We start from the raw sequence: 22,502 nt of genomic DNA on the forward strand, positions 1-22,502 counted from the left end.
GTCAGCCCCTTTCTTTGGCCTCTCAGCTCCCTTGGCCTTTGGAGTAGGTTTGCATAGGCCTGCTCACCCCGGAACACAGTGTATGAATATAAATGTAAATAGCACGTGCATTACAGCCATGGAGAGGTGTTGCTGAGGAAGCAGAGAGCAAAGCCCCGCTGGGATGCGAGTTTGCTTTTGGGTTCCTCCCATGCAAATGAGGTGGTTCGTGGCAGTGCAGAGGAGGAGTGAGATGGGAAACAGGGGGGCCCAGACCTTCCAGCAACTTACACATTTGCCCCCTGATGGGCAAGAATGCGTCAACAGCCCTCGAGGCCAGTGCAGTGCAATCACAGTGGCACGAGATGTGGTGTACACTCCCCAAATGATCATCCTGCTCACTTTTGCTGTGGTTTCAATCATCGAGTCAGGTTTTGCCTTAACACTTTTCTGCTGATTACTCCCATCAGCCTCTTCTAACTCATGTGCATTTGAAACATTAGAGATTTCAGAATGGGAAGATCACGCTTGGTGTGAAAATCTGAGCTCCAAGTAGTGCCTGGAATCATAACACTTATAATAATCACATCCATGGCACTTTAATGATAAAGAACCATGGACCAAAATGAATAGAGAAATCAGCAAAACTACATTGGAGATGCCGGGGATCGAACCCGGGGCCTCATACATGCAAAGCATGCGCTCTACCACTGAGCTACATCCCCCTCCCTTTTATGGAGTTGCTTTTGGAGGTCCTTGCTATACTCTATTCTTAAAGGCATTTTTCCTGTTTCCATGTGTTTCATTTTTATTTTTGGTTTTTATTGTTTCAACACATACCAATTGTGCACATTTATGAGGTGTGGTGTGATGTTGTGATCTATGTACACAATTTGTAATGTTCAAATCAGGGCAATGACCACATCCATCCCTTCAAACATGTATCATTTCTTTGTGTTGGGAGACATTAAAAATCCACACTTCAGCTATTTGAAAACGTACAATAAGTTGTTGTATTCACCCCGTAGGGACACTGGAACTTATTCCTCCTATTTAGCTGTACTTTTGTATCCAGTAACCCCCCTTTGGCTATTCCCACCTCCCCCCACCTTCACTACCTGCAGTAACCACTATTCTCTCTGTGAGACCAACTATTTCAGCTTCCGCATGTGAGTGAGATCATGCAGTATTTATCTTTCTGTGCCCGGCTTATTTCACTTTATGTAATGTCCCCCAAACTTAACCATGTTTTTGTTTTTGTTTCATAGAGGAAAAATGACAGGATTTCATTTTGTTTTGTATTTTTTTAAGGTCGGATAGTATTCTATCGCGTATGTACACATTTTCTCTATCCATGTATCTGTTGACGGACACATCTAGGCACTTGTGAATAAAGCTGCAATACACACGGGAGTGCGAGAGGCTTTTAGTTTTTGGTTGGTTGGTTTGTTTTGAGATAGAGTTTGGCTCCGTCGCCCAGGCTGGAGTGCAGTGGCATGATCTGGGCTCACTGCAACCTCCGCCTCCTGGGTTCAAGCGATTCTCCTGCCTCAGCCTCCCAAGTAGCTGGGACTACAGGCGTGCACCACCACACCTGCTAATTTCTGTATTTTTAGTAGAGATGGGGGTTTCAGCATATTGGCCAGGCTGGTCTCGAACTCCTGACCTCAGGTGATCCACCTGCCTCGGCCTCCCAAAGTGCTGGGATTATAGGCATGAGCCACTGCGCCCAGCCAAGGATATTTTCTAAATTAAACTTTTGTGTGTTTAAGTGAGTGTTAGAGTTTAGCAAAACCACAACAACAACAAAAAATTGTTTTATGTTTCCCAAGTAGGTTAGCTCTTCATAACCTTGCAACTGAAATTCTAGCGGATACCAGAACCAAGGAACAAATGTAAACTAACCCATTATTAAATGCTCCTCTTCACAGACAGAAGAGAAGAGAAGGAATATCGAGTTTCTTTCCAATAAATAAGGACATTGGCTTGGTTGTACCTTCACCCAGAAACCTCTGATTTCTCATCCTTTAAAACTATACCAACCTTCAGTGACTTTGAGGTTTGCATATCAGCTGGAAGACATTTTTTCCTCCCAAAAGAACTATTATGGCCGTGCGCCATGGCTCATGCCTGTAATCCCAGCACTTTGAGAGGCTGAGGTCGGCAGATCACTTGAGGCCAGGAGTTTGAGACCAGCCTGGCCAACATGGCGTGAACCCCGTCTCTACCAAAAATGCAAAAAATTAGCCGGATGTGGTGGCAAGCGCTTGTAGTCCCAGCTACTCAGGAGGCTAAGGCGAGAGGATTTTTGGAGCCCAGGAGGCAGTGGTTGCAGTAAGCCAAGATCACCCCACAGCACTCCAGCCTGGGAGACAGAGGGAGACCACATCTTAAAAAAAAAAAAAAAAAAAAAAAAACCATCTGAATATAAAAATGAGCAAACTGGAAAGAAACAGATCCACTTCCCAGAATGAGGGCTTCGGCTTGGAGGAAGGAGTCTCTTTACAATTGCCCACCGAAAAGAGCCATTCTTTTTGTTTGTTTGTTTTGTTTGTTTTTTGTTTGCTTTTTTGAGACCGAGTCTCGCTATGTCGCCCAGGCTAGAGTGCAGTGGCGGGATCTTGGCTCACTGCAGCCACTGCGTCCCGGGTTCAAACGATTCTCCTGCCTCAGGCTCCTGAGTAGCTGGGATTACAGGCGTGCACCACTACGCCCAGCTAATTTTTGTATTTTTAGTAGAGACGGAGTTTCACCATGTTGGTCAGGCTAGTCTCAAACTCCTGACTTCGTGATCCGCCCCCTGCCCCCCACCGCCTGCCCCGGCCTCCCAAAGTGCTGGGATTACAGGCGTGAGCCACCGTACGGGCCCTAAGAGCCATTCTTTAACTGTGAATTTGCATCTCTCTTCCAGAGGGTTTCTTAAGCACACCAGGGGAGAGAAGTCACAATGTTTGGTGTCCTTCAGGTCATCGAAAAGCTGTTCCTTGGGGAAAGAATGGGTGAGAAGCTAGGAGAGGGCAGAAAACTGAAGGCTATACCCCTTTCCATCAACCTTGAGATTTCTTGGCTGGAGATAGACACTTATTGTGATAAGGAAAGCTTGCATCAAAAATGTCCTGCCACCTCCTTCTCCATCGTTCCCTGACAGCTGCTGGCACCTGAAACTCTTCCTAGCCAAAGGCCATGCAGAATTGTCAGAAAAGTTAGTAGCCTGGGGGCAAGAAGTGCCGCCACAGCAGCTGTGATTGCATCACCTAACCTCTAGGCCTCATCTGTGAAAGAGATTTCAATGTACCTACCTCATCTGGTTGTTGTGACAATTTAATGAGTTACACATAAAACATGTATAATAGTGTCTGGTAGAAAGCACAGGCTCTGGGCTGGGTGCAGTGGCTCAGGTCCGTAATCCCAGTGCTTTAGGAGGCCGAGGTGGGAGGATTGCTTGAGCCCAGGCGTTCAAGACCTGCCTGGGAAACACAGTGAGACACCCCACCCCACCCCCACTCAGGAGGCTGAGGCAGGAGGATCTCTTGAGTCTGGGAGGTCAAGACTGCAGTGAGTTGAGATTGCACCACTGCACTCCAGCCTGGGCGAAAGAGCAAGACCCTCTCTCAAAATTAAATAAATAAATAAGGCCAGGTGCACTGGCTCGCAACTGTAATCCCTACACTTTGGAAGGCCGAGGTGGGTGGATCACCTGAAGTCAGGGGTTCGAGACCAGCCTGGCCAACATGAGGAAACCCCGTCTCTATTAAAAATACAAAAAATTAGCTGGGCATGGTGGCACAGGCCTGTAATCCCAGCTACTCAGGAGACTGAGGCAGGAGAATCGCTTGAATCCAGGAGGCAGAGGTTGCAGTTAGCCGAGATTGCACCACTGCACTCCAGCCTAGGCAACAACAGCAAAACTCTGTCTCAAATAAATAAATAAATAGAAGGCAGGGACTGTGAAATGTGGGTCTGGCTTTTATAAATGTGTTATTATCATAGAACTCTGCTGGAGGGCAGTTGCCTCTTCCATTCAGCCCGGCGTGATGCTTTGCTGACCGGTTTTGGAGACATGGGGGAGAGCAGGAGGGCAGTGGGGAGGTGAGGAATGGGGACCACCGTGTAAACCATCCTCTGACCTCATTTCCCCAGCCTAAGTGGGAGCCACGGGAGAGAGACCCTGGCAGCAGAAGAGCAGGATGGCGCCATAGGTGGCATCATTTTAGATGTGGTTGAGGAGCAAGACCACAGGTTGTTCTCAGTCCGCAGGTGCCTCTGCTTCCTCTTGTGCCCACCCACCTGGCTGCCAGAGGGCACTGCTCAAACAAACCCGAATGTTTCTCTCTGCATGAAACTCTCAGAATCAAACCCATACCTGCTGCCCTCCATATCCCTTCAAGGTACGATGTAATCCGGCCTCTGAGGGCTGCTCTGACTTCACCTCCTTCTGCCCCCCTCCTCCCTCCTCCCTCCTCCCTCTCCTCTTCCATGGGTGCTTCTGCCACACCAGCTTCCTCACTGTTTCTTCCCAGTTCAGGGCCTTTGCACTTGCTGTTCCCTCTGCCTAGAATGCTGTTCCCAGTTCTTTTTTTTTTTTTGAGATGGAGTTTTGCTCTTGTTGCCCAGGCTGGAGTGCAATGGCGCGATCTCAGCTCACTGCAACCTCTGCCTCCCGGGTTCAAGCGATTCTCCTTCCTCAGCCTCCCAAGTAGCTGGGATTACAGGCATGTGCCACCACACCCAGCTAATTTTGTGTTTTTTAGTAGAGACAGGGTTTCTCCATGTTGGTCAGGCTGGTCTCAAACTCCCGATCTCAGGTGATCCACCCGCCTCAGCCTCTCAAAGTGCTGGGATTACAGGCGTGAGCCACCGTGCCCGGCCTCCAGCTCTTCTTATGGTTGGCTCTTTCTCATTTTCCTGGTCCTGGTTCAAATGCCACCTCCGCAGAAAGGCCTCCCTGACCACCTCTCTAAAGGGGCCTATGAATCCCACTCACTCTCTATCCCATGCCTCTGGTTTGCCTGGTTTTTTTTCATGGCATTTACCCATTTTATCCTATTTGTTCAATGCCAGGTCCTTCACTAGGTGGTAATCTCAACAGGGCAGCACCTTCTCTGTCTTGCTGCCTAGAACCGTGCCTGGCACATAATAGGTACTCAGTAAATATTTGTAAAATGAATATGGAAAGTTAACTCAACAAAAGCGCCTGGGAAAGGTGATAGCTGTATTCAGGAAGCTGAGTCTGCAACTGCCTAAAGACAAGCAAATCTATCAACATTTTCCAAGGGCCCTCCCTCGGGGCTGGAGCAAATCCTAAGACGGAAGCAGAAGGAGCAGTTCCTGGCCTCGGAAGCTGATAATCTTATTCTGAGAAACCATTACATAAACCAAACAGTTTGCAGGAGGGGTGCAAGAAATGGATGAACACGGCCAGGCATGGTGGCTCAGGCCTGTAATCCCAGCACTTTGGGAGGCCGAGGCAGGAGGATCACCCGAGTTCAGGAGTTCGAGACCAGCCTGGCCAAAACGGTGAAACCCCCGTCTCTACCAAATATACAAAAATTAGCTGGGCCTGGTGGCGCGTGCCTGTAATCCCAGCTACTCGGGAGGCTGAGGAAGGAGAATCGCTTGAACCCAGGAGGTGGAGGTTGCAGTGAGCTGAGATCACACAACTGCACTTCAGCCTGGTGACAGAGCAAAACTCCGTCTTAAAAAAAGAAAGAAAAAAAGAAATGGTCTCTAGGCCGGGCGCAATGGCTCACGCCTGTAATCCCAGCACTTTGGGAGGCCGAGGCGGGAGGATCACAAGGTCAGGAGTTCGAGACCAGCCTGGCCAATATGGTGAAACTCCGTCTCTACTAAAAATATAAAAATTACCTGGGCGTGGTGGCGGACGCCTGTAGTCCCAGCTGCTTGGGAGGCCGAGGCGGGAGAATCGCTTGAACCCGGAAGGCGGAGGTTGCAGTGAGCTGAGATCGGGCCCCTGCACTTCAGCCTGGGAGACAGAGCGAGACTCTGTCTCAGAAAAAAAAAAAAAAAAAAAAAAAAAAAAAATGGTCTCAAAAAAAAAAAGAAAGAAATAGATGAACACTTCCGCAGGTGAGCACTGCCTTTTTCTTGCTTTCTTGTAACTGTGTGACACGCAGCAAGACCAGAGAAAACCACAGAACCAGAGTCCCGTTTACCTGCCGTGTTTATTCTTCATAGGAAGAGTAAGGAAAAATACAGAAGAACGGTAAAAGTATAGTTGGCCTCCCCGTCGGGGAATCGAACCCCGGTCTCCCGCGTGACAGGCGGGGATACTCACCACTATACTAACGAGGATCGCCTGAAAACCAAGCCTTTCAAGTGACTCTCTTAAGGTAAATGTAGCTTTCCCTAAACACCTTCCAAAGAATTAAGCATCTTGTATTTCCCACAAAACAACAGGTCCGACTTGACTTCATGCCATTTTAAGGCGACCGTTTCCTGCTTGGTCTTTTATTTTGCCGCGAGAGTTCAGAAAGCAGACATTAAAAAACAGAAAGCAAAAATGAACAAACAGGCATCAACAAATGTGCATTTGAGACAGGAAGGAGGTGGAGACAGGAAAAACTTGACCTAATTTGATTTATCCAAACGGGGAGTGGCGGGGGAGTTTCCTTTCCCTCTGGCTCCTCGCGGACACTGCTCGGGGCTTTCTTAAACATAGAAAGTAAAAGCCTTTGATCAATTGGAAGGAATCGGCTTCGTCTATGCACCTCCTTTTTCCCCCCAGGGGGAAAGAAAAATAGAAACTGCCGAAACCCGGGATCGAACCAGGGACCTTTAGATCTTCAGTCTAACGCTCTCCCAACTGAGCTATTTCGGCAGGCATTGTGGATAGCTTGCTCTTTTATCCTCCTGGTCGTTTTGCCGTCCCGGGTCTTTGACACCGACGCGGGGAATGCAGGTTCAGCAGGGACTGCGTGCAGTGGCCTCTTCGTCTGTCAAAGCCACTACCTCTGAGAAGCCTTCTCTGATCACATCTCCCGCCAAGGCCCAGCCCTTACTATTTATTGCTAACTTTATCATTTTCCTTGTCTGTCTCTCCAGCCAGCATGACAAACACAAGAGGAGCTGGAACCTTGTCTACCTCGGGCACCGCTGTGTCCCTCAGTACCTAGAACAGTGCCTAGCACATTGTGGGGCTTGACAAGTATTTGTTGACTGATGGACTGACTGACTACATGAATGAATGCATGCGTGAATGAATGAATCCCACCTGGCTCAGAGCTCGGGTTTCTCAAGCCCCCTTCTCCGCGCAAAGGAAAAATGTCATCCTCTGGGCGCAGCTCCGCAAGTAGCGCGAGGCGTGGCAGGGATGTTGACCCCGCCAGGGCCTGCGGGAGGACGCGTCGGCCGGAACGCAGCGTTCCTCGGGCAGGGAGTGACTCAGATCCGGCCTCCGAGTGTGGCCTCCATGCTTGTGAGCACCTGCTCAGCTTCCAAGTAGGAAGACGTCAACAGGTTGGCATCCAGACTGGGCTCTTCGCTTTGGGAAGTGGGCGGTTGGACGGTGCGGATGTTGTCCGGGAGAGAATCAGGAAGTCCCTCATGACCTGAAGTCATTCAAGAAGCATTCGCCGAGCACCTAATAACCATCTCACCCATCAACAAATACAATTAACAGGCCAGATGCGGGGGCTCAAGCTAGTAATCCCAGAGCTTTGGGAGGCCCAGGTGAAAGCAGACTCGCTGGTAGGAGTTGGAGACCAGTCTGGGCAAAATAGTGAGCTCCCTATCTCTATCAAAAAAAAAAAAAAAAAAAAAAAGCCAAACACAATAACAAAATAAGTCCACATAATAGTAAATGCTAAGAAAAATAAAATACCTGCACTGTGGGGGCAGCAAGAGAAGGGAAGATCTGAGAAGACCAGAAGACTGAAGAGCCACGGGAAGACCTGGAGGAAGAGCATCACAGACGGAGGGAACAGCTAGTACAAAGGTCCTGAGGTTGAAACCAGGTTGGCTTGTCAAAGGGACAGAAAGAAGTCATGATGGAAGAGGTGGAGGGGAAGAGGTGGAGGGGAAGAGATGGAGGGGAAGAGGAAGGGGCAAGGTCTGAATGTGGGGCGGAGACCAGATCTTGCCATCTTTGGAGGCCTAGGAGATGAGCCTGGATGCCCTGGATCTTGGAAAGCCATGGGGGAGTGAGATGATTTCCATCTGCAAAGTCACCCCCGCTGCTGGGTGGAGAATGGACTGGCCAGCCAGAGTGGCAGCAGGGAGTCCAGCGAGGAGGCAGTTGGAGGTGTTGACGAAGGGACGAATTTGAGACTGGCTTCAGAAGGAGGGTGGGAGGACTTGTTGATGGATTTCACATAGGGAACGGGGAAAGAAAGGGGTGAAGGATGACACCCCGCGGCTGTCTGGGCTACCGCATGGATGCTGATGCTCTTGCCCGAGGGCAGGTGCCTCAGAGTGAGTAAGGAAATCAAGACTTCAGTCACAGGCATGTTACGTTTTGAGATGCCCACTACACTTCCAAATGGATGCACTGGGTCAGCCAATTTCCTGAACTTCCTGGAGCAAACCGGAGTCCCCTTAAGAGTCCTCAAACCTGGTGTCATGGGCTGAATTCTATCCCTCCAAAATCTGTATGTTGAAGCCCTAACACCCAATTCCTCAGAATGTCACCGTATTTGGAGATAGGGCCTTTAAATATGTGATTAAGTTAAAATTAGGTCATTAGGGGAAGCCCTAATCCAATGTGACTGTTGTCCTTGTAAGAGGAGGAGATTAGGATTAGGACACAGACACACATGCAGGGGGACGGCCATGTGAGGACCTGGCAGGGAGGCAACCATTCACAAGCCCAGAAGAGAGGCCTCAGAAGAAACCAAGCCTGCTAGCACCTAGATCTTGGACTTCCAGCCTCCAGAAAAGTGAGAAAATACGTTTCTGTATCTCAAGCACCCCCAGCCTATGGTATTTTGTTATGGCAGCCTGAGGAGACTAATACACCTTCCACCCTACTCACTGTGGCTGGATTTTCTGAGAGAGTGGAAAGATTTCACATTGTCTCTCTTCTGAAATTCTTTGCTCCCTTCCTGTCATGAATAGAGCCCCTTCTGAAGATCCTCCCACAAGAGCATGGCAAATGGCCTTTCGGGGGGCCCAGCATTGTGTATTCATTTCTGACATGGGTATCAGGTCTGGCTAGATCCGGCTCCAGACAGCTAGGCCAGCAATGCAGCACATCCAGCTCTGAGCCTGTGAGAGAAGGAGTGGGCTTTGGTGCCCAGCCGGATCTTCAGTCTACAGCAATCACAAACCAAGGTGTGTGTTCCGAAAATGTGTGTTGCTAATGAAATTGAGAAGGGAAAACTGGAGTCTCATGGCAATTGTTAATATTTTTAAAAATGACCAACTCACTTTGTTTTGTTCCCCATAGTTTTTTCTCAAATGATTCAGTTCATACAACCAATGCCCTATTTTTCTCACTTGATAATGTATCAGCTCAGTGCTTTGCATATAGGAGGCTGTCAATGAATATTTGTTGGATAAACAAGTTGCCAGGTCTTAATTACTTAATTACTTAATGGCTTCTAATGCTGCAGTAACAGATCACCACAAACTGAGTGGCTTAAAACAACAGAAATTTACTCTCTCACAGTTCTGAAGACCAGAGTCCAAAATCAAGGGGTCAGCAGTGCTTGTTCCTTCTGGAGGCTCTGGGGAAGAAAGTGTCCCACGCCACCTCCCACTCCCAGCTTCTAGTGGTGGCCTTGGTGTCCTTTGTCGTGTAGTTTCATCACTGCACTCTCTGCCCACTTTTTCACGTGGCCTTCCTCTCCAGGCCCATGTGTACTTTCCCCTTTTCTTTCTTTATTTTTGTTGTTGTTGTTGTTACATTTTTTGTAGAAATGAGGGTCTCAATATGCTGCCCAGGCTGGTCTGCAACTCCCAGGCTCAAGCCATCCTCCCACCTCAGCCTCCAAAAGTTCTGGGATTACAGGTGTCAGCTACCACAAAAGGCCTGCTTTTTCCTTTGCTGTCTCCTATGAGGACACATGTCATGGGATTTAGGATCCACCCTAATCCGGATCAACTCATTTGAGCTCTTTCTCTTAATTACCTCTTTAAAGACCCTTGGATTCCAAGTAAGGTCACCTTTTGAGGTTCTGGGCAGATACATCTTCTAGGGAGTCACTATTGATCCCACTACAATTACCGATCACATATTTCTTTTTTTTTTTAATTTTATTTTTTTGAGACGGAGTCTCGCTCTGTCTTCTGGGCTGGAGTGCAGTAGCAGGATCTTGGCTCACTGCAACCTCTGCCTTCTGGATTCAAGCGGTTCTCCTGCTTCATCCTCCCGAGTAGCTGGGACTACAGGCGCACATCACCACATCTGGCTAATTTCTGTATTTATAGTAGAGACAGGGTTTCACTATGGTGGCCAGGCTGGTCTCAAACTCCTGACCTCAGGTGACCTGCCCTCCCTAGCCTTCCAAAGTGCTGGGATTACAAGTGTGAGTCACCATGCCCAGCACACATATTTCATTTTCATGAGTTGATTTTTTTTTTTAAGCAAAATATGAGGCTGGGTGTGGTGGCTCACACCTGTAATCCCAGCACTTTGAGAGGCCAAGGTGGGTGGATCACTTGAGCCCAGGAGTTCAAGACCAGCCTGGGCAACATAGTGAGACCCCCATCTCTAATACAAAAATTAGCCAGGTGTGGTGGCACATGCCGGTAGTCCTAGCACTTTGGGAGGCCGAAGTGGGTGGATCACGAGGTCAGGAGATCGAAACCATCCTGGCCAACATGGTGAAACCCTGTCTCTACTAAAAATACAAAAAAATTAGCTGAGCGTGGTGGCCGCGCCTGTAGTCCCAGCTACTTGGGAGGCTGAGGCAGGAGAATCGCTTGAACCCGGGAGGCGGAGGTTGCAGTGAGCCGAGATCACACCACTGCGCTCCAGGCTGGTGACAGAGCAAGACTACATTAAAAAAAAAAAAAAAAAACTCAGTATCAAGAATCATAGAAAAGTATGAAGATGTGAACTAATAAGCATCCATATCCTTAGAAACATCCCTCATGGATAGTAATTGAACACCATTCTAAGCCTCTCTGCAGTGGATATATACACAGAGCATGAGAGATTGACAGATTGATTGTATTAAAATGGAATCAGATTATATATTTTATTTTTAATCTTTTTTTGAGGACGGAGTCTCACACTGTCGGTTGGGCTGGAGTGCAATGGCGTGATCTTGGCTCACTGCAAGCTCCACTTCCTGGGTTCAAGTGATTCTCTTGCCTCAGCCTCCGGAGTAGCTGAGATTGCAGGTGCTCACCATCATGCCTGGCTAATTTTTTGTATTTTTAGTACAGACGGGGTTTCACTATGTTGGCCAGGCTGGTCTCGAGCTCCTGGCCTCGTGATCTGCCCGCCTCGGCCTCCCAAAGTGCTGGGATTATAGGCGTGAGCCACCGCACCCTGCTTTATTTTTAACAAAAGGCAGCAACATCAATTTTAGTTTCACAAGAGAATAAGAAATCAGAAATGAAATGGAAGGAATTACTGAACTTAAGATAAATCTTTTGGGGCTGGGCGCGGGGGCTCACGCCTGTAATCCCAGCACTTTGGGAGGCTGAGACGTGGTGGATTAACTGAGGTCGAGAGTTCGAGATCAGCCTGACCAATATGGAGAAACCTCGTCTCTACTAAAAATACAAAATTAGCCAGGCGTGGTGGCACATGCCTGTAATCCCAGCTATCGGGAGGCTGAGGCAGGAGATCACGCCATTGCACTCCAGCCTGGGCGACAAGAGGGAAACTCCATCTCAAAAAAAAAAAAGATAAATGTTTTTTGACCCCATGAGACAAATTAGTTTGTAATCAATTCCATGTGTTAAGAAAAAAATTAAACATTTAGAGGCTTTATTTTTATTTTTGAGATGGAGTTTCCCTCTTGTCGCCCAGGCTAGAGTACAGTGGCACGATCTCCGCTCACTGCAACCTCCGCCTTCTGGTTTCAAGCAATTCTCCTGCCTCAGCCACCCGAGTAGCTGGGATTACAGGTGCCCGTCAGCACGCCAGGCTAATTTTTGTATTTTTAGTAGAGACGGGGTTTCATCACGTTGACCAGGCTGGTCTTGAACACCTGACCTCAGGTGATTTCCCCACCCCCCGACCCCCCGACACCCCGCCGCCTACGGCTCCCAAGGTGCTGGGGTTCCAGGCTTGAGCCACCATGCCCGACACCATTTAGAGGCATTTTAAAAGAATTCACATCAGTTTGGCTGGGCGCGGTGGCTCAGGCCTGTAATCCCAGCACTTTGGGGGGCGGGCAGATCACGAGGTCAGGAGATGGAGACCATCCTGGCTAAAACGATGAAACCTGTCTCTACTGAAAAACACAAAAAAATTAGCCGGACGTGGTGGCGGGTGCCTGTAGTCCCAGCTACTCGGGAGGCTGGGGCAGGAGAATGGTGTGAACCCGGGAGGCGGAGGTTGCAGTGAGCAGAGATCACGCCACTGCACTCCGGCCTGGGCGACAGAGTGAGACTCTGTCTCAAAAAAAAAAAAAAAAAAATTCACATCAGTTTAAATTGGCACGTGCCATTCATCACCTGATATAGAGCAATTCATTTAACTGTCTTCTGATCTGTGGTTATTTAGGTTGTTTCTGCATAGGTTTTTCCTTTTGTGTTTAAGATTTGTTCACTAAAGGCAAAATTCCATATATAGATTATGAAGTCCGAGTGTGGGATAACAGGATCTGGAAGCAGTTTCTGAAAAGGCTGAAGCCATTTATAGCTCCATCCTTCCCATTCCGTTCCTGTCTTCTCCAAACAAGGCTTAGGCTTAGGCTTTTTTTTTTTTTTTTTTTGAGACAGAGTCTCGCTCTGTCACCAGGCTGGAGTGCAGTGGTGTGATCTCGGCTCGCTGCAACCTCTGCCTCCCGGGTTCAAGCGATTCTCCTGCCTCAGCCTTCCGAGTAGCTGGGACTGCAGGCCACCTAGCTAATTTCCACCTAGCTAATTTTTTTTTTTTTTTTTTTTTTTTGTATTTTTAGTAGAGACAGGGTTTCATGTTGGCCAGGAGGTCTCAAACTCCTGACTTCAGGTGATCCGATCGCCTCCGCCTCCCAAAGTGCTGGGATTACAGGCATGAACCACTATGCCCGGCCGGTCATTTTTAAAAGTAAATGTTTTTGTTTGTTTGTTTTGTATTGAGGTGAAACTCACATAACATAAAACTAGCTTTAGAGATCGGGTTCTCACTTATATCTCAAACTCCTGGCCTCAAGCCATCCTCTCGCCTTGGCTTCCCAAAGTGCGGCAATTACAGGCATGAATCAATGCGCCTGGCCAAAACCAATTATTTTATTTATTTTCTTTTTTTGAGATGGAATCTCTCTGTAGCCTAGACTGGAGTGCAGTGGCATAGTCTCAGCTCACTGCAGCCTCTGCCTCCCAGGTTCAAGCGATTCTGCTGCCTCAGACTTCCGAGAAGCTGAGATTACAGGCACATGCCACCATGTCTGGCCAATTTTTTCATTTTTAGTAGAGACGAGCTTTTTAGTAGAGGTCAGGCTGGTCTCGAACTCCTTACCTCAAGTGATCTGCCTGCTTCAACCCTACCAAGTGCTGGAATTATAGGCGTGAGCCACTGCACCCGGCCCAAACCAACCATTTTATTTTATTTTTATGTATTTGTGTGTGTTTGTTTTGTTTTGTTTTGTTTTGTTTGTTTGTTTTTTGAGATGGAGTTTCGCTCTTGTTGTCCAGGCTGGAGTGCAATGGCGCGATCTCGGCTCACAGCAATCTCTGTCTCCGGGTTCAAGCGATTCTCCTGCCTCAGCCTCACAAGTAGCTGGGATTACAGGGATGCGCAACCACGCCCGGCTAATTTTGTATTTTTATTTTTAGTAGAGACGGGGTTTCTCCATGTTGGTCAGGCTGGTCTCGAGCTACTGTCCTCAGGTGATCCACCCGCCTGGGCCTCCCAAAGTGCTGGGATTACAGGTGTGGGCCACTGCCCCTGGCCAAAGCCAACTCTTTTACAGTGAGTAATTCAGTGGCATTTAGTACATTCGCACTGTTGTGCAACTCCCATCTCTATCTCATTCCAAACATTTTCTTTCTTTTCTTTTCCTTTCTTTCTTTTTTTTTTTTTTTTGATGGAGTCTCAACTTGTCACCCAAGCTGGAGTGCAATGGCGCGATCTCAGCTCAGTGGAACCTCCGCCTCCCGGGTTCAAGCAATTCTCTTGCCTCAGCCTCCCGAGTAGCTGGGATTACAGGCGCACACCACTACACCCGGCTAATTTTTTGTATCTTTAGTAGAGACAGGGGTTTCACCATGTTGGCCAGACTAGTCTCGAACTTCTGACCTCGTGATCCACTTGCTTCGGCCTCCCAAAGTGCTGGGATTACAGGCGTGAGCCACCACGCCCAGCCCTTATTCTAAAGATTTTCATCACCCCAAAGGAAACCCCATACCCGTTAGCAATCACTCCCCATTTTCTCCTTTCTCCAACCCCTTGCAACCACAATCTGCTTTCTGCCTTTAGAATTTTGGTTATAAAAACAAAAACTGCACACAAAATTTTATTAATATTGTCAACCTAAATAGCAAAGAGAGAGAGGCTCTCTAAAAGAGAAGATACTTATTTGGAAATACAGCATTGCAGTGGGAATACGTGTGCCATAGTAAACTATGTGCACATTCAGGGAGGAAAAGACAAAGGGTTTTTGTTTGTTGTTGTGTTGTTGTTGTTGTTTTTCTGGTTCCCAAGTTTTATTGAAGAACTCATACAAAATATTCCAGATAAATGAATTTTTTTTTTTTTTTTTTTTTTTTGAGACGGAGTCTCACTCTGTCACCCAGGCTGGAGTGCAGTGGCGCGATCTCTGCTCACTGCAAGCTCTGCCTCCGGGGTTCACGCCATTCTCCTGCCTCAGCCTCCCAAGTAGCTGGGACTACAGGTACCTGCCACCACGCCCGGCTAATTTTTTGTATTTTTAGTAGAGACGGGGTTTCACCATGTTAGCCAGGATGGTCTCGATCTCCTGACCTCGTGATCCACCTGCCTCAGCCTCCCAAAGTGCTGGGATTGCAGGCGTGAGCCACTGCGCCTGGCCGATAAATGAAATTTAATCCTCGTTTTCCTCCTCTTCTTCGTCCTGGTTAATTTGGAAGTAACGTAATTCGTAACTCTATTTGCTGTTAGCAACTACGCGCAACCAATCATGTAGATTATTATTCTTCAGATATTTTTTGGTGAGATATTTCAAATACCTTTTGGAAAAGGGCAGCTTGGATGTCACGCTGGTCTTGCTCTTGCTCCTTTCGACGGTCACTACCCCTCCACCAGGGTTCCCAGCTTTTCCGTTAATTTTCATCCTTTCTTGGAAAAACTGCTCAAAGTTGGCAGCATCCATGATTCCATCTTCTACGGGGTGGGTGCGATCAAGAGTGAACTTTGGAACCTGCTTCCTTTTTTCGGCCCCCCTTTACCACAAGCTTTTTCATGGGCGCCATGGCTGTAGTGGAGGCAGAAAGAAGACAACATTTGTCTGTTTGTTTGTTTTGAGATGGAGTCTCTTCCTATCACCCAGGCTGATAGTGCAGTGGTGCAATCTTGGCTCACTGTAACCTCCGCCTTCTGGGTTCAAGAAATTCTCCTGCCTCAGCCTCCCTAGTAGCTGGGACTACAGGCACCCGCCACCACGCCCAGCTAATGTTTGTATGTTTAGTTGAGATGGGGCTTCCCCATGTTGGCCAGGTTGGTCTTGACCTCGTGATCCTCCCGCCTCGGCCTCCTAAAGTGCTGGGATTACAGGCGTGAGCCACCGCGCCCGGCAGGAAGACAAATGTTTTTAAAGGAAAAAAAGGAGGAGGATTACATAATTGTTCTGACATAATTATGGTTGGCTACAAAGATCAATAACAGAGGTGACTGTAGTCTGAGGCTGGACAGGCAGCTGCTTGGCGGACGTCCTTGCAGTAGTCTTTTTTGTGTAAGGTCGCGAAGGCCTTTGTGCAAGGTTGTGGTTTTTCTGGAGTCTTTTATCAGGTCTGCAAGCATGGGAACCCTCTCTTCATGGCCTTCCTTGGTTCTATTTGTCAGGGTTTATTTATTTATTTATTTACTTACTTACTTACTTACTTAACATCCATGACTTCATTTTGATTCTGACAACTTTCACAACATCATAGGTTGAAAGTAGTAACTTGTGTTTTACTTCCATTTATTTAAATACTTCTAAGAGCCAAGCTTTTCCGTAACTTTTATTAATGAAACATTTTTCCTCTTCTGTAAATTCATTACCTGTTGATTGTGATCTACTGATATTCTTGAATTTTTCTTAGTGATTTAAAAAATTATTTCTATAATAAAGATATTAGGCTGGGCAAGGTGGCTCACACCTGTAATCCTAGCACTTTGGTAGGCTAAGGCGGGAGGATTGCTTGAGCTCAGGAGTTTGAGACCACCCTGGCTCCTCCTAGATGATTGAAAGGACACAACGTAATAGATATGCTGTAATTGATAAAGAGACCTTAAAAAAAGTAAAATCAGGAAGATTACCAAATAGTTGGTCTGCTCAAGCTTGCAAGTTATTCGCACTTAGGCCCTAAAATATTTACAGAACCAGGTAGGAACTATCTATACTGACTCTAAATATGCCTTCAGGGTATCTCATACATTTGGAAAAATTTAGGCTGAGCGAGAACTATTTAACAGTAAAGGTAAGGAACTTGCGCATGAAACACTAGTTGTTCATGTTCTTAATAATCTTCAATTACCGGAAGAAATAGCCATTGTCCATGTTCCAGGACACCAACCTAACTTTTCTTTTAAAAGTCAAGGAAACGGCCGGGCGCGATGGCTCACGCCTGTAATCCCAGCACTTTGGGAGGCCAAGGCGGGCGCATCACGAGGTCATGAGATCGAGACCATCCTGGCTAACACGGTGAAACCCTGTCTCTACTAAAAATACAAAAAAACCAGGCGTGGTGACAGGCGCCTGTAGTCCCAGCTACTAGAGAGGCTGAGCCAGGAGAATGGCGTGAACCTGGGAGGCGGAGCTTGTAGTGAGCTGAGATCGCGCCACTGCACTCCAGACTGGGCGACAGTGCTAGACTCCCTCTCAGGAAAAAAAAAAAAAAAGAAAGAAACTTAACAGAATGCACTGAGGTCAGGCACTTCCAAGAGCTGACCCATCAGTCAGCCCTTATTCATCCCCGAGTGGGTGTATGGTGGTATTGTGGAGAACCTTTACTGGACACTTTGCCAAATAATTGGAGCGGTACTTGTGCTCTAGTTCAGTTAGCTATCCTTTTTACCCTGGCATTTCATCAACCAGAAAAACAAACAAAAAAACACGACATCGTAAAACAAGAACAGCGTCTCTTAGGTCCTTTGAACCCCATGTTTATTTAGATACAACTGACATTCCACGAGGTATATCAGATAAATTCCAAGCTAGAAATCAGATAGCTGTGAGGTTCAAATCCCTTCTCCCACAAATAACAATTAATAAGAATGTAAATTGGATAAACTATATTTATTACTATCAGCAACAATTTATTAACTGTACTTAAAGATGCTATTAAAGGAATAGCAGAACAGTTAGGATCCACTAGTAAAATGGCTTAGGAAAATAAAATGGCTTTAAATGTAGTATTAGCCGAGAAAGGTGGTGTTTGTGTTATAATTAAAACCCAATGTTGTGCACAATCTTCATCCCAAATAACACGACTCCTAACAGAAGTATAACCAGAACCGTACAAGGTCTCTCTGCTTTGTCTAAAGAGCTAACTAGAAATTCTAGAATTAATAACCCTATTTCAAATTGGCTAGGACGATGGTTTGGTCAATGGAAGGAAACTATAACCTCAATTCTCACTTCTATTACTACCGTAATAGGTATACTTCTCCTTCTCGGATGTTATATTACACCATACCTCCGGAAGCTAATGACAAAATTAATAACGACAGTTCTTGCCAAAACTACTAAAACCTATCTTAACTCTCCTCCACCTTACTCTAAGAGACTTCTCTTCTTAAAAGCTCAAGTAGAACAATTAAGCCAAAGCATGCTAAAACAGTTTAAAAAGGAAAAACTACAAAAATTAAAAGGGAAGGAATTCTAGAAAGCAAAAGTTCGTCTTCAAAGCTTCCTCTTTAAATCATAAATGTTATTGATATCTTTTCTCAAAACTAACTTTCTTCAAGTTTCTTATTTTATAGTAATAACTCTCTGTTAAGCCTTAGGTAGCAAATGTAACAGAAAAAGCACACTCTGACTTCGGTATCTATGTTAAACATGCTCACAGGCACGTAGTACATTCTATGTCCTTGTACCTTTGTCAAAATATTCGTGCTGGACGTGCCCAGGCATGTCCCAGCTTGCAGCCTACACTCCTCCTTATTTAGGAATATTATTACTTTTCTAAGTCCTTTCGTGAGGAACATCCTTTTTTCTTTTGTTGCTCACTGCCTTTACCTATTTTAAAAAGTTTTGAACTGTTAGCTAATCGGGTTTTAGTTTAAATTGTGAGGTCTGGCTGCAGCCAATGCAGTCAAAACACAGCAATAGGGACTTCGTGCATAAGGAATAAATATTCTTATGTCTTTTTTACTTTATGTATGCTCGTGGCAGAATTGGACGGGCACCACCCTTTCTGAGAAAGTAAAAATCTCCTTGCTGAGGAAACTTTTTGTCTAATTGCTAATTCTTCTCTGCGACATCGGGGAATAAGTATTTATTTTCAACAGTAGTTGTATCTGACTTTTAAAAATTAGACGTATCATTTTGATAAAAATCGAATAAGAGAGGAAAGAAAAGAAGGGAGAAAAAATAGAATTCCAAAAGTCCAGAAAGGTACAGAAATGGAAAGTCAAAAAGTCACTCCTCCCACCCACCACCCGAGTCCTTCTCCCCAAAGGCCCCCTATGTCTACAGCTGATCGTGACTGATGTGACCTCGGGCGGGCCACGAAGCCTCTGTCTGTGCCTGTATTTCATCAGTTTGACGTGGAGAAAACGGCTCGTTGGTAGGATGCTTGAGGATGTAATGCGTGAACACTAAAGCGCTTAGCAATACCGCCCCGCACATGTTCAGAACTGAATATTGTTGGCTGCTGCTCCTGCTGCTGTTGTTACCGTGATGCCAGTCAGAAACATTAATATACTCACACATTTGTGTGCATATCTATAATTTTTCACATAAAAATGAACCTATTGCGCACACTGCTCAGCACCCTCTTTTTTCTTCCCACCAGCTCTCCTTGGAGGGGAAGGAACCCTCCTGAGGCTCCTAATTCACAGTGCTGCAGGCACACCTGCGACGTGCACATCTTCGTATACCTACTCAGTGTATTTTGGAACACTGAAAAGCATCGCCAACAAGGTCTCCTCTCTGTATTTCAAAATACTAACATTGTTGACCTCCCCGTCGGGGAATCGAACCCCGGTCTCCCGCGTGACAGGCGGGGATACTCACCACTATACTAACGAGGACAAGCCATACCAGGATTTCTGCAGCTCCCTTCTTATGTCCCTACCGTTCTCCCGCTGTCGTTCCTACCCTTTCCAGGCCATCCAGGCTCTGCGCCGGGCGCCCTGGCCGCCAGACTTTCCCAGGGTGGGCAGAGGCCCCTTTGAGTGGCTGGAGGCACTGCACGTTCCCATGCTAAGGCACCTAAACTAGCAGAGCCAAGGGCACTTCCTGTATCACCATCCCCAGAAAAACTGAGCCTACGGGTAAGGGGATGTAGCTCAGTGGTAGAGCGCATGCTTTGCATGTATGAGGCCCCGGGTTCAATCCCCGGCATCTCCAGACCTTTTTCCGCCTTTTTCGGGCAAATTACAGTCACTGTCTTATCCTCCCCTGGTATCCCTGGATAAGACAGGCCAGGCAAGCTTTCTCAGCCTTCTTGGACTTTATAGTCTAGTTCCGGAGACTTAACAATAAGCAAGTAGCAATACGTTTTATGAAGACAATAATGGCGATGAGATGGAAACTCAGGGGTGCATGAGTGGGGGTTGCTTTAGATTAGCTGCCAGGGGAGACCTCTGCAGAAACAGTGCGTCAAGCGGAGGAAACGGCAGGTGCCAAAGCCCTGAGGCTGGAGGAACTGTGTTGAAGGGGCAGGAAGAAAGCCATGCCCTGGAGCTTAGTGAATGAGGATGAACTTTATCTTGGAAGACACTGGAAGGCCTGACGCAGGGGAACGCGACCAGATTCAGATTTGAAAAGGCTCCCTCTGGCTGCCATGCGGAGAATACACCCTGGGCGTGGGTGGATGTGGGGAGATCGGGAAGCAGGTGCAGCCACCGCCCGGGAAGCTGCTGGAGACTTCCCCCAGGGGTGCCGCAGAGGAGGTGCAGGCATGATGGAGTTCACGACAAATTCTGGACCTGGTTGCTTAGTATTTCCTAATGGAGAGGTAGCACGCTTTATTACCATTCCTCCTAGTGATTCGGGTAATTTTGTTTCCTCTCACTGAAGTGTTGTAGTCAGTGATCTGGTGCATGCGTTTTCCTTGCCTTCTGGCGCCGGTACCTCGATGGGGCAGATTTCCACAGGGAGTGTTGCAGGGTCAAAGGGCATGGATACTTTTAAAAACGTACTTCTCTGTCGCCCAGGCTGGAATGCAGTGGTGCGATCATAGCTCACTGCAGCCTCGAAATCCTTGGCTCAGGCGACCTCCCAGCCTCCCCAGCAGCTGAGACTACAGGTGTACTTCACCACCTCCAGCAAATATTTTTCTTTTTTTTTTTTTTTTTTTTGGTAGAGACAGGGGCCTCGCTATGTTGTCCAGGCTGGTCTCGAACATCTGGCCTCAAGTGGTCCTCTCACCTCAGCCTTCCAAAGTGCTGGGATTACACGTGTAAACCACCATGCCTAGTTTATTTTAAATATTGTTAGATTTTGGGCCAGGCATGGTGGCTCACACTTGTAATCCCAGCCCTTTGGAAGGGCGAGGTGGGCAGATCATCTGAGGTCAGGAGTTTGAGACCAGCCTGGCCAACATGGTGAAACTTCATCTCTACTAAAAATATAAAAAATTAGCTGGGTGTGGTGGCACACACTTGTAGTCTCAGCTATTTGGGAGGCTGAGGCAAGAGAATCACTTGAACCCAGGAGGCAGAGGTTGCAGTGAACACAGATCGCACCCCTACACTCCAGCCTGGGCAACAGAGCAAGACTCTGTCTCAGAAAAAATAAATAAATAAAAACAATAAGTCTTGCTGGAGTTTTTCTAAAGGCTGTGGCAACTTACATATTCAATAACAATGTATGAAGGTGCTCTTTTCCCTATATTCTCAGCACTGGGTGTGGCCATGAGTCTTAATTTTTCCAATCTGTTGGGTAGGAAGTAGAACTGAATTATTTCTTTGCTTTTTTCCTGCCCACTTCCTAGGGTGTGCATGTTTTCAGGTATCTACCAGCCATGCAGATGCAGGTTTTTGTTTTTTTTTCCCAGATGGGAATCTCACTCTGTCATCCAGGCTGGAGTGCAGTGGTGCGATCTCAAATCTCCACAACCTCCACTTCCTGGGTTCAAATGATTCTCATCCCTCAGGCCCTCGAGTAGCTGGTATTACCAGTGCACGCCACCATGCCTGGCTAATTTTTGTATTTTTTTGAGACGGTGTTTGGCCATGTTGGCCAGGTTCGTCTTGAACTCCTGGCCTCAGGTGATTTATTTGCCTCGGCCTCCCAAAGTGATGGGATTACAGGTGTGAGCCACTGCACTCGACCTTAGATGTAGTTTTTTTTTTTTTTTTGAGATGGAGTTTCGCTCTTGTTGCCCAGGCTGGAGTGAAGTGGCATGATCTTGGCTCACTGCAACCTCTGCCTTCTGGTTTCAAGTGATTCTCCTGCCTCAGCCTCCCGAGTAGCTGGGATTACAGGCACTCGCCACCACGCCTGGCTAATTTTTGCATTTTTAGTAAAGACGGGGTTTCACCATGTTGGCCAGGCTGATCTCGAACTCCTGATCTTGTCTGACCTCGTGATCCGCCAGCCTTGGCCTCCCAAAGTGCTGGGATTACAGGCATGCATGAGCCACCGCGCCCGGCCTAGATGTAGCAACTAATTTCTTCATGGCCTTTGCCTGTTGCGTTTTTCTCACCAAATTGCAATAGCTCATCCAATAGTATGACGCTGTTTATCATGTTTTGCAGTATTTTTCATCTATTCTTTCATCTTCTTTGTTTATACAATTTACCATGTCAATGTAAGATTTTGATAAGGTAAAATGTCTCCCCTTTCCTTTACAGTTTCTGGAAAGTTTGTTTAACTTTGTTTTTGTTTGTTTTGTTTTGTTTTTTTGAGAGAGACAGGGTCTCACTCTGTCATCCAGGCTGGAGTGCAGTGGCACGATCTTGGCTCACTGCAACATCTGTCTTCCGGGTTCAAGTGATTCTTCTGCCTCAGCCTCCCAAGTAGCTGGGATTACAGGTGCCTGCCACCACACTGGCTAATATGTGTATTTTTAGTAGAGACGGGGTTTCACCATGTTGGCCAGGCTGGTCTCGAACT

General features: G+C 47.0%; 4 non-coding genes and 1 pseudogene across 4 annotated transcripts; 1 reads left to right on the top strand and 4 right to left on the bottom strand.

Moving 5' to 3' along the window:
- Nucleotides 1-632: 632 nt before the first annotated feature.
- TRNAA-UGC (transfer RNA alanine (anticodon UGC)) lies at nucleotides 633-704 on the bottom strand. The gene has a single exon. It is a non-coding gene; the product is annotated as a tRNA-Ala (tRNA).
- Nucleotides 705-6,219: 5,515 nt separating this feature from the next.
- On the bottom strand, nucleotides 6,220-6,291 carry TRNAD-GUC (transfer RNA aspartic acid (anticodon GUC)). Its single transcript has one exon. It is a non-coding gene; the product is annotated as a tRNA-Asp (tRNA).
- A 453-nt stretch (nucleotides 6,292-6,744) lies between these two features.
- Nucleotides 6,745-6,817, bottom strand: TRNAF-GAA (transfer RNA phenylalanine (anticodon GAA)). Its single transcript has one exon. It is a non-coding gene; the product is annotated as a tRNA-Phe (tRNA).
- Nucleotides 6,818-15,092: 8,275 nt separating this feature from the next.
- LOC100432053 (large ribosomal subunit protein eL22-like) lies at nucleotides 15,093-15,486 on the bottom strand (annotated as a pseudogene).
- Nucleotides 15,487-19,718: 4,232 nt separating this feature from the next.
- TRNAA-UGC (transfer RNA alanine (anticodon UGC)) lies at nucleotides 19,719-19,790 on the top strand. Its single transcript has one exon. It is a non-coding gene; the product is annotated as a tRNA-Ala (tRNA).
- Nucleotides 19,791-22,502: the final 2,712 nt, after the last annotated feature.

Source organism: Pongo abelii, chromosome 10 (assembly GCF_028885655.2).
Source record: "Pongo abelii isolate AG06213 chromosome 10, NHGRI_mPonAbe1-v2.0_pri, whole genome shotgun sequence".
In the NCBI taxonomy this organism is placed as follows: Eukaryota; Metazoa; Chordata; class Mammalia; order Primates; family Hominidae; genus Pongo; species Pongo abelii.